The sequence below is a fragment of the Canis lupus genome, chromosome 36 (genome assembly GCF_003254725.2).
Source record: "Canis lupus dingo isolate Sandy chromosome 36, ASM325472v2, whole genome shotgun sequence".
Taxonomy (NCBI): Eukaryota; Metazoa; Chordata; class Mammalia; order Carnivora; family Canidae; genus Canis; species Canis lupus.
The window spans coordinates 29,931,117-29,940,890 of NC_064278.1; positions in this window are offsets into that span (position 1 = coordinate 29,931,117).

A 9,774-nucleotide genomic window follows, 5' to 3' on the forward strand; every position below is an offset into this window, starting at 1 on the left:
AACTCAAATGATATTTTTGCAAGCTTACAGTTTTATTGGAGTACAGGATATATCTTAGTGGGTCACCATATTTTATTGCTATCTCTATGTTTTTACTACTTACACTCAAGTTTTTGTATGTATGTGGTATTTCATATGTCATTAGAAACTTGTAAATACATTTTCTCTAAATCTATAGTTTAAAATTTGAAATGCATTTTATGTCATTATTACTATGTGAGTAAAATCTTTAACAAATAAAATATCTTTAAACATATAATTTAAGTCAAGAAAAACTGGCTTTTTATGTATAGATTTGGGCTTTAAAAGCATTTTGGGGGACTTCTCTTTAGATATTTTAGAAATAGGGGCGCCTGGGTGGCTCAGTTGGTTCAGCGTTTGACTCTTGATTTCGGCTCAGGTCATGGGATTGAGCCCTGCATTGGGCTCTGCGCTGGGCGTAAAGCCTGCATGAGATTCTCTCTCTCCCCCTCTCCCACTATCCACTCCCCCCCTCAAAAAAAGGGTATTTTAGAGACGTAGTGGAACACTAAATCACATGTGATATTCCACCAAAAATACCATATATATTTAATATAAATAAATTATCTGGCCTACACAGCAGAGGTAGAGAACAAACCACTTCTAGCTCCTGCCAAGTTACCTTTCTGGCAAGAGACTGTCCTTTTCTTTCAAAGCGACGAGGTGATGTCTCTAGGGAGGAGTGCGGATGCTATTCAGAAAATCTTGAGAAGAATGAAGGAAGGGAACCCAACAGAAAGTAAGACGGACCCTTTCTTAGAGGGTGGGTGGCTCCATGATGACAGTGTCGGGGTTGCAGCCTTCGTGGAACTAACTCTCAGCTCCGCCCTTGTTAAAGTGCTTAATTTCTTTAAAATAAAGTTAATACACTTTTATATTTGCTACTCCCAAAGTCACATGTTTATGTATCTCACTTTTTCAGCAGTAATTTTCTATCATTCTAATTCACCTACTTAAAAAATACTCATAAGAAAATTTTTTTTCACTTTGCTGAAACTTCTAGTCAGTTCATTTTAACCCGCGTTTTACTAATCAGCATATCTGTTCCATGATTACTTCTCTTCCTTTTCTTTTCATCTTAGTTTCCATCATTTCTATTCTTTGTTTTACCCACTTCTCTCACTACTTGCCTGAAAAAAAAAAAATCCTGTGCATGTGTATATATCCCCTTAGCTATTTTTGCACACATTCAGCTGAGCGTTGATTAAGAAAATTAGACAACCAGGCTGACTAGCATTTCTGTATAATTGCAATCCTGAAACTCAGTGATGTCCTACAGTCCTGTCATCTTTCTTGCATGTGTCATTTGGAAAATTAAAATAATCATAGGGGAATCCCTCAACTTTTCTGTGGCTGATTCTAAAAGCAAACCTACCTGCACCCACCTACTCCTTCTGTCTCATGTGTTCATGGAGAAGGTATGTCTCCTCATCCCGAAGCCCCGTCCATGCTTTTACATATACTTGTAGGTTTTTCCTCTTATGCTTTCGAGGGTTTTATTCCTTTGCAATTATCTTTTCTGTGTGTTGCATTATTAGTTCTCCCTATCTTCTACTTCCTCGTGCATCAAAAAAAAAAAAATATATATATATATATATATATCCCCTTTTTCACCTATTTAAAAAAAAAAAACAAAATTGGATCCTGTGTAGGGAAACAAAACTTAAATCAACAACCAAAACTTTCTTATTGGCTCTCACTGTACTTTGACTACAATCCCAATACTTAATCTTGAGCTGCAGGCACTACATCTGCTTATATCTCTAGTCTTGACTAATGTTGCTTTGTTCCTTGCTCAGCACATATTCGCCACGTAGCTTTTATATTCTTCAACATTGAAATATTTCCGCTAATGAACATTTCTGAGAGTTCCACTTGCTATGGGCATCATGGCTGTTCTGGAGTAAATAGGGCAGCCAAGCATCCTTAGAGTCTTTCCTCTTCCCCTTATTTATTACTTGCTAAAGTGGGATTCCTTTGGGGCAGGAGTTGCTACTGGTAGCTCTCTCACTGCAGATTTTGCCCTTGGACTATGGTTTGGCAGGGTGCTCCTCACATGATGCCTCAAAACTAAGTTAGGTCTAGTGAAAAAAAATAAATAAAACAGGAACATCAGATTATTTGTCATAAATAAAACAGGAACATCAGATTATTTGTCAGTGTCATGATCCACGAAGCAGTGGGTCCTTAGTAATGCCAATCAGACATTTGGTTAGAGAAGCTACAATTATTTATAATCTAATTTCCAATGTAATTAGTCGTACACAGAACATGGGGTTTGGAGATGGCGGCCAGGACTGGACTGTCCTGTGGTTAAAAAGGTGCAGAAAGAAAGGGATATAAACCAAGTGAACGTAAAAGAAGGGAAGCCCTGAGCTCCCAGGGCACAGAGGCATAGCCAGGGGACGCAGCCGTAGTGGCTTCAGGAGGTCGGTCTGCACCATTTCTTCTCCTCGAGCTGCTGTCTGTTGTCCTATGGGAATGAGTGCCAGGAGGGATGAGCTTCCCGCTTCCAGATTCAGATGGATTTTGGCGTCGGTGCAACCAAAAGAAAAAGTGGGCTGTGGACGAGGAGGAGACATTGAGGAGGTTTCTAAATGGGACCTCAGACGGTTCTGTGCCGCGATGTCGGTCTTATTTGGAGCCAGTTCCTTCTACAGGTGTGCAATTTAGGAGGTGCCAAAGCGTCAAGCAATCAAAGACAAGTGGCCAAGTACGCACGAGAGAATGCTAGAAGAGCGAGGTTTCCTAGGAGAAGCTCACCAAGAAAAAATAGCAGTAAGCGTTTTCACTGCATTTCAGGAGAACTAAGAGGACTGGACGTCAGACTCTGGGAAAGGAAGTCAGCTCCCTGAAGCCCGGGCTTGGTGAGGAGGGGACGCACCAGCTCTTCCTGGCTGGGGTCAGTTCCTGGGATGGCAGCAGCAAGGCATGGCAGGCCCGGGCGACGCTCCCACGGCTGGGGGGACCCCAGGTGCCATCTGTCGTGGGCTCGAGAGGCAGCCCAGAAGCCTCGGCTGTGACATGTTTCTATGGAGATTTTCAGGCCACCAGTGGGTTTTAGGGACAGTCCAGCCTACAGGGAAGTCAGCCCGGGGCAAGTTAACCTTTACTTGTCCAGAGTTTATCTCCTCCCATGCGTATAGAACCTTAAAGGAACGCACAGAACAGGTCTCGAAGGACAATAGCCACGTATCTGCAAACAGTAATGCTGCAAAGGAGCAAAAGCGTCGTGAGAACCTGGGCCGCCCAGGACATGGACGAGGGGCCAGGCCTGAGTCGGCGGCGGGACGGACAAGGGACGCGGTGTTCGCAGAGCTGACCCGTGGGGTCTGGAGGCACAGTTCACCGTGTCCACCTGTTGGCGGAGCGGCCCGGGACAATGGAAATCACAGCAGCAACAGCTGAGCATAGTGTTGAGCTGTTAAAATAAGAAAGCAGGGTAGTTGCTGGCCCAGAACACCTACAAGTCAGTTATAAAGGAAATTCATGAGGCAGGAGTTAGAGCGAAATTTCAAAGCACTGATCAGTGCCTTAGGCTGCAAGATCAAATGTACGTCCACCAGAAGGGAGAGCGCGGGGTCAGCCCCCCGACTTGTCAGGCAGACCGTCTACCAGGAGGTTGGGGCAGCCCCCGGTGCCAGATACCTGGACAGGGAGGGCACGACCTCACGCTGCCCTAGGCATGCTCTAATATTGAAATATGGGATCTCCAATCAGGAAGTGCCTGACAAATCATCCTCACCACCACCGTCACCATCACACTAACGTGAACCCTGGAGGTGGTGTGGTTGCAGTTAATTTGATGCCGCAGTGAGTTCCAGCAAAGTTCCAGTTTTTTTCATCTTTCTGCTTTGCTGTTCTCAATAGGTTGGTGCCAACCTCTAAGCTTGTACTGTCCTGCAACGTAAATGCCTCTAACGTTTCCAGGCATTGCAGTGTCTCCCATTAAATGCCCAACAGTCAGAAGAGGAAAAGAAAACACATTCCTTCATTGTGAACCTTTCTTAAATTAAGGAAATGCTTTAGGATCTGCCAGTACACGTTGTCTCAGTTTTTACCAGTCAGAATGAAGTCCTCACTCGTCCTCAAAGCAAGACACCTAACAAGAAGGAAATTATGAAAATCTAAATTTTGTCCCTTTACTAAACAGTAACCTCTAGGCAATGGGGCGGTCGTATCTACTTGAAATGAGCACAATATCTAACGTAATGCCATGCACTATTGTGTTATTGTCTATTATTATGCAATAGCCTTGTACTTAGTATATTTATGATTATTTTTGAATTTTATTTTAAATTTTAATTTTAAAATTTTATGTTAAAATTTAATTTTAAAATTTTATGTTAAAATTTAATTTTAAAATTTTATGTTAAAATTTAATTTTAAAATTTAATGTTAAAATTTTATTTTAAATTTAATGTTAAAATTTTATTTTGAAATTTTATTTTAAAATTTATTTTGAATTAATTAACATATAGTGTATTATTAGTTTCAGAGGTAAAGTTCAATACTCATCAGTTGCATATAATTCCCAGTGCTCATTACTTCACACGCCCTCCTTAATGTCTGTCACCCACTGACCCCATCCCCTCACCCCCATCCCTTCCAGCCACCCTCAGTCTGTTTCCTATGATTAAGCATCTCTTATGCTTTGTCTCCCTCTCTGATTTCATCTTATTTTATTTTTGCCTCTCTTCCCCTATGATCCCCTTTTGTTTCTTAAATTTCACATATGAGTGAGATCATATGGTGGTTGTTTTTCTCTGAGTGACTTATTTCACTCACTCAGCATAATACCCTCTAATTCCATCCGTGTCATTGCAAATGGCAAGATCCCTCTCTCTCTCTCTCTCTCTCTCTCGATGGCTGGGTTCTATTCCACTGTATACAGATGCCACATCTTCTCTATCTGTTCATCTGTTGATGGACACCTGGGCTCTTTCCATATGGCTATTGTGGACTTTGCTGCTATAAACACACAGGTGCCCCTTTGGATCGCATGCCTGTATCCTTTGGGTAAATACTTAATAATTGCTGGATTGTTATACCCAGTAATTGCTGGTTATTTTTAGCTTCTTGAGGAACCCCCATGCTGTTTTCCAGAGTGGCTGCACCAGTTTGCATTCCCACTAGCAGTATAAAAGAATTCCCCCTTCCCCATATCCTGCCAACATCAGTTTCCTGATTTGTCCACTTTAGCCATTCTGACTGGTATCTCATTGTGGTTTTGATTTGTATTTCCCTGATGCTGAGTGATGTTGAGCATTTTTTCATGTGTCTGTTGGCCATTTGTATGTTTTCTTTGCAGAAATGTCTCCTCTTGTCTTCTGCCCATTTCTCGACTAGATCATTTGTTTTTTTGGGTGTTGTAGTGATGTAGGAATGCATTAGGGGCAGACAGGGCTAGGCAGGGAAAGATAGGGAAAGGCCCCAGAGTCAGGCTCCTACCCATCCCAAGAAAACAAAGATAAGACACCTAAAAATGGAAAAACCTGGCTCCCTAGCTCCAAACTGTTAGGGAGTCTCCCCCTTTAATGGCTACTAAGTAACCACAGAAACTCACCAGACTACAAAGACATAGGTCATTAGGGTGTGGTCATAGTCCCCCCAAACCCAGAGGGTGCAGGAATGTCAAGGCCAGGGCTCCTTGCCCTGGCTCACAGAAACCCAGCTGTAGAGGAATGTTACGGAGGAGACATTAACCAGAGAGAAGGGGACACCTTGCTTGGGCTCATGATATTTGCAAGAACATCTCAGTTGTTACAAGTCCCCCATGTTTGTTCTCAGGATCCACATGATATTTACAAACCCACCCTGATATCAACAAGGAATTGACCAAGTTTCCCATCGGGCCCTATAAAAGACAGACCCTAAAAGCCCTCAGCGGCAACCCTGTGGGGACCCCTCTCACTCCTGAGAGCTGTCTCTGTATCTCTGCTTAATAAACCTCTATCACTTTGCTCACTCTGTTGTCCGGGAGATTCTTTGTGAGACAAGAACCAAGCTCTCCTGTATCAGTAGTATTTCCTTTATTATTTTTATTTATTTTTTAAAGATTTTATTATTCATGAGAAACACAGAGAGAGAGGCAGGGTCCCTGCGGGGATCCTGATGTGGGGCTGGATCCCAGGACCGCGGGATCATGCCCTGAGCCCAAGGCAGACGCTCAGCCACTGAGCCACCCAGGCGTCCCAGTAGTATTTCCTTTAGAGTGACATAGAGGTGTGCCTCGGAATAAAGTTCTTCAGCATTGTGAGCAAATTAAATGCTTATAAATCAAATCTTTATTTCCCCCACATGTTTTATTGTAATGAATAAAGCCTATTCTGGGCATTAATATTCAATTGGCAGTGTCGGATACTTTAAATGTAATCTTAATTTTCTTCAAGTATCTCTGTCCAGTAATTAATGACATGAAAATACTTGGCTATATGAAGAAAGTTTAGGAATTAATGGAACTTTGAATTTTTCTGTAAAGTAAAAATCTTTTTGTGTCATGAAGAATTGTACTGAAAGCAGATCTTGTTTTTTCTTTAAAAAAAGGTTTCAAATTTGTCTTTATTTAAGAAGACACACATATTAAAACAACAGAATTATGTTTCCAAATATCCATTGAATTTTATTTTAATGTGAAGACTTGCAAAGGGAGATTCAAAACCAGGGAGATAGACTTACTGTTCTGTTGGGTAATGTTTAACGTCCACAATAAAGACAGAAAAATAGGAAAAACAGTTTCTGTTTGTCTTCTCCTTGAATGCTGCTACACTCACACCACATCAGTGTTCTGGTAGGGAACTCAAATAATTTCAAAACTGAAGTAGACTTCACCAATCCTTAAGTCAAACCCAATATATCATTACAAACTTTAACATCCCACATACATTAATGTCACGTAAATAATACTATCACATGACCTTATTATCACACTTACTTGTATCACATCGAAACTATTTAATAGGAAAAAAATCAGTCACCATAGAAAAAAACAATGTAATCATATCACAAAATATACTGATTTTTTTTTATTTATAATTGTTTTATTTTTATTTCTTAAACATAATTATTGAAATATAGTTGACACTCATGTCACATTAGTCCGGGTGTACAGCACAGTGATTTGACAGGTCTAGATGTTCCGCTGTGCTCACTGCGAGTGTAGCCGCCGTCTGTCGCTGTCACCAAGCAGTGCTACCCAGGACCATCGACTGTGTTCTCCTACACTGTGCCTTTCATTCCCACGACTTATTCATCCTATAACTGGACACCTGTACCTCACACTCCACCTTCACCCTTTTGCCCAACCTTCACTCATGCCCCCAGCAACCACCAGTTTGTTTTCTGATTTACGGGTCCCTTTCTGCCTTTTTTTTTGTATTTGTTTTGAAATCATACAGTATTTGTCTTTCTCTGATGGATTCCACTTAGCCCTATACTCCGTGGCCACAAATGGTAAGGCACCTTTATTTTACGGCTGAGTAATACTCCACTGTATATGTATGCATACCACATATTTATCCATTTATCAATTTTTTCCCACCTGCAGATTTGATTTAATTTATATGACAAACTTTTTTTTACCGCTTTTAAACATAATTGACAGAGTTATATTAGTTGCAGGTGTACGATACGTTGATTCAGCAATTCCATTCATTAGTCAGTACTCACTACGATAAGTGTTCCCTTTATCCCCTGCAGGTACCTCACCCATCCTCCTACCACCTACCTTTTTGTTCTCGATATTTGAGTTTGTTTGTTTTTTATTTTTTCTTTGTTTCTTAAATTCTACATGAGTAAAATCATCATATTTGTCTTTCTCTGGCTTGTTTCACTTAGCATGATATCATCTAGGTCTATCCATGTTGTTGCAGATGGCAAGATTTAAGTCTCCTTTATGCCTGAGTAGTATTCCAGTGTGTGTGTGTGTGTGTGTGTGTGTGTGTGTACACACCACATCTTCTTTAACCATTTATCTACTGATGGACAATTAGGTTACTTCCATAATTTGACTATTGTAAATAAGGCTGCAGTAAACATAGAAGTGGATGTATCTTTTAAATTAGCATTTTTGCATTCCAGTAGTGGAATTACTGGATCATATGGTATTTGTATTTTTAATTTTTTAAGGAACTCTGTACTGTTTTCAATAGTAGTTGTACCAAAATACATTCCCACAGTACCTGAGGGTTCCTTTCTTCCACATCCTCACGTGTTATTTCTTGTCTTTTTGATATTAGCCATCATGACAGGTGCAAGAAGATATCTCATTGTGGTTTTGTTTGCATTTCCCTGATGATAAATGATGTTGAGCATTTTTTCATGTGTCTGCTGTCCATCAGTATGTCTTCTTTGGTGTCTATTCAGGTCATCTGCCCATTTTTAAATCAGATTATTTATTTTTATGGTGTTGAGTTGTAGAAGTTCTTTACATATTTTGGATATTACCCTTTATCAAATATATCACCTGCAAATGTCTTCTCCCAGTAGTAGGTTGCATTGTCGTTTGTTGATGGCTTCTTTCATTGTGCAAAAGCTTTTTTTTTTTTTTCTGATGCAGTTCCAATGGTTTATTTTTGCTTTTGTTTCCCTTGACTCAGGAGACATATCTAGAAAAATGTTTACGCTGAAGTCAAAGGGTTTACCGTCTGTTTTCTATCAGGATTTTTATGGTTTTAGGTGTCATATTTAGGTCCTTAATACATTTTGGTAATACATTTTGGTGAGTTTTTCTTTTAATGTCTATGGTGTAAGAAAGTGGCCCAGCTTCAGTCTTTTGCATGTAGCTGTACAGTTTTCCCAGCACCATTTACTGAGGAGACTTTCTTTTTCTTATTATATGTGTTTTGCCCTCTTTGTCATAAACTAATTGACTAGATAAGCATGATTTTATTTCTGGGCTCTATATTCTATTTTTTTAAATCTATGTGTACAAGTATCCTACTGTTTTGATCATTATGGCTTAGGTGTAGCATACATTGAAATCTAAGATTGTAGTACCTCCAGCTTTGTTCTTCTTTCTCAAGATAGTTTTTGCTACTCAGGGTCTACTCAGATTCCTTATAGATTTTAGGATTATTTGTTTTAGTTCTGTGAAAAGTACAATTTATATTCTGATAGTATCATTATTTGCAGGTGACGTGATCTTATACAAGAAACCCCCACAGACGCCACCAAACAACTTTTAGAAGTAATAAATGAATTCTGTAAAGTTGTGGGATACAAAATTAATATACAGAAATCGATTGCATTTCTATACAGTAATAATAAAGTAGCAGAAAGAGAAATTAAGAAAATAATTTCACTTATAATTGCACCCCCCAAAATAAAATACCTAGGAATAAACTTAAGAAAGTGAAAGATACGTATCCTGAAAATTATAAAACATTGATGAAACTGGAGGTGTTAAACAAATAGAAAGATATGTCATACTTACGGATTGGAAGAATGTTAAATATTACCTGATGTAATTTATAGATTTAGTGCTATCTTTAACAAGGTATACTGACTTTAAATAAAAATAGTTTTTTCTCATAAATAACACAATTATTTTATAAATGTAATATTATATACTTGCAAGTTGCATCTTCTCAACAGCAGCATGTTATAGTTTATGAGCTTTAAATACTAATAAGAAAGTTTCTTAAAGAATATTCTCAGGATAAAAATATGTTATTTGTGTTTATGATTCATGATGGAAGAAAGAGAGAAAGAAAGAAAAGAAAAGAAGGAAGGAAAGAAAGAGGAAAGAAGAAA